At 31.4% G+C, this 2,500-nt stretch overlaps 1 protein-coding gene across 1 annotated transcript in view; it reads right to left on the bottom strand.

Moving 5' to 3' along the window:
* Positions 1-2,500, bottom strand: part of LOC128247050 (toll-like receptor 4) — a 7,333-nt gene that overhangs the window by 2,160 nt on the left and 2,673 nt on the right. The window lies entirely within an intron of this gene.

Below are 2,500 nucleotides of genomic sequence, written 5' to 3' on the forward strand. Positions count from 1 at the left end.
TATACATACATACATATACACACACAGATATATATACACATATATATATATATATATATATACATATATACATACATACATATATATACACACACCCACACTCTCTTTTATGCACTCATCCATATATGCATAATTGCACATACATGAGACATCATGCTGTACTTCATCACATCTTGAGATCATTTATACCAACGAAATGTACCTCTTATGATATGCGTACATTTCAGAGCATTATTCTTTACTTTATTAATCAATTTATCCTTAGAGAAGAGTATGTGGTACAGTTCCACCGTACAGAGCGAACAATACTTTCTTCCTCTCTCATATGGCATTGATCTAGCTATTATAGACCATTCTAATGAATACTGTTTATTACTTTCCTTAAGACCCCAGATGTATTTGCTAAGACTAGTGCTAGCCATTTTCTTCCTATCTCTAAAGCATGAGAAATGGTTAGAAATTCTACGGCATACCTGTCCTGAAGTGCACCCCAAGTATGCCATGGTATCTGTTTGAGTCTTTACTTTGCATTGATATATTATATTTTTGACTTTCGCATTAGGTCCTTCAAATTTTATTCTCCTAGGGTTTACCTCTTTTACTGTGATTATGCTCTTACTCCTATTATTAATAAATGAACCTCCATTATTATTATTATTATTATTATTACTACTGCTATCATTGTTATCATTCTCACTATTATTATTATTATTATTATTATTATTATTATTATTATTATTACTGCCATTTATATTATTATTCAAATTCTCATTCATACCTGTTTCCCTAGACTCAAGTATTTTAATGTTATGTGCTGCTATTATCTGTGCTATGTTCCTAGTATTTGAAAATCCAAATCTGATTATATGTGTGTTGATAATCTTACCATAGTGTGAGCTCCTTGGGAAGTGTCTACCTATCACTTCTCTAAACTTAGCTATCAGATTACTCTTGATATTTCTCCCAAATGGGATTATGAGCCAGATTTTATTATCCTTATTATTATCCTCATGGTTATTAATATTGCTTTTAAAGAATTTTAAGTTACCTATGTTGTTTTTATGAGGGTACTTTGATTTATTTAGTTTATTTACTTTGTGTTTATTCCTATTATTATTATTATTATTATTATTATTATTATTATTGTTGTTGTTGTTGTTGTTGTCAGTTGTTTCAATTCCTTTGCTACCATTTTCAATATAGGAGACCCTTTCTTTATATCCTGCCTTATTTAGTGCTGCATTATAGAAATTAGCTTCATTATTAAATACCCTATTGTTAGCAGATAGTTTGGAGAGTCTTAAAGATATATTTTTTACTAGATTTTCTATTATAGCCCTAGGATGGTTACTTGATTTACTTATATACTGTAGGTTAGTTAGGGGTTTATGGTATGGTCTATATGTTTTATTCTTCATATCTAATGTTACATCTAGGAAATTTGCTACTGAGACATCATCTTCATAAACTATACCCATCCCCATTCTGCTGAAAAATCTGGCCAGCCTACCCTTAATTCTCTGTAGTTCCTGGTTCGAGCAATTCCTAACATATAACAGGCAGTCGTCTCTATACAAACCCCCCCTAACCCTAGGGAATTGATCATTTAATTCATAGAGGATAAATGATCCCACCATATCAGCTATTTGAGCTGAGTCGGAACTTCCCATGGCAACATCAAATGCTCCAGGGGTATCTTTCCTTACCCATATCTTATCTTTAAAGCTAATAAACGATTTCCTTGCTGCTGTTATAACTTTAAATTCTTCTTTAGTGAGGCCTGCTTTTTTATGGAAGAACCACATTGCCTTGTTTAGTACTATTGGGTTAATTGATCTATAAAAGTTAGCTATATCAAATTGGATAAATTTAGTTTCTTCTTTATGTTCAATTGATCTAAACCAATTAATTACTTGGTCTGTATTAGACCATAATTCTAACTTTAACTTAGTGGTTATTGTGGGTAGATAGTTAATATATATATATATATATATATATATATATACACACACATGCATAGATATGGATAATATTATAGAGTATATTGAACATGGGATAGATAGTACAGTTTGACGCAGCATACATTTTCGTAGCTCACACTTACTCACCCTTACACAACTGCTACTCTGTTACAACGTTTAGTCCCCCTACATATCCTTTTTTAAACACGGACCCACGGAAACGTTAAGTGATGTTAATGCTTCTAATTATTACCGAGTTAGTTAAAGCATGCATTCAATTCTTTTCGTTTATGTAAAACAAATTAAGCTAAAGAAAGAAATATATATTATAGTTAGTACTCAACATATGTGTTGAATGTGAGGATATCCGTTAGTAACCAATAATACAAATAATGCAAATAATTGCTTTGAACGAGGGGCTGCTGAAAAGTTCCTGGCTGTGGGTAAAAGGAAATACAAGAGGATAAGTAAATTATGATTATATTCAACATATTCCCCTCTCAGATTCACACAATTATTGCTGCGAGCCTTCAGTTTTT

Source organism: Octopus bimaculoides, chromosome 1, assembly GCF_046866305.1.
Source record: "Octopus bimaculoides isolate indiv1 chromosome 1, ASM4686630v1, whole genome shotgun sequence".
Classification (NCBI taxonomy): Eukaryota; Metazoa; Mollusca; class Cephalopoda; order Octopoda; family Octopodidae; genus Octopus; species Octopus bimaculoides.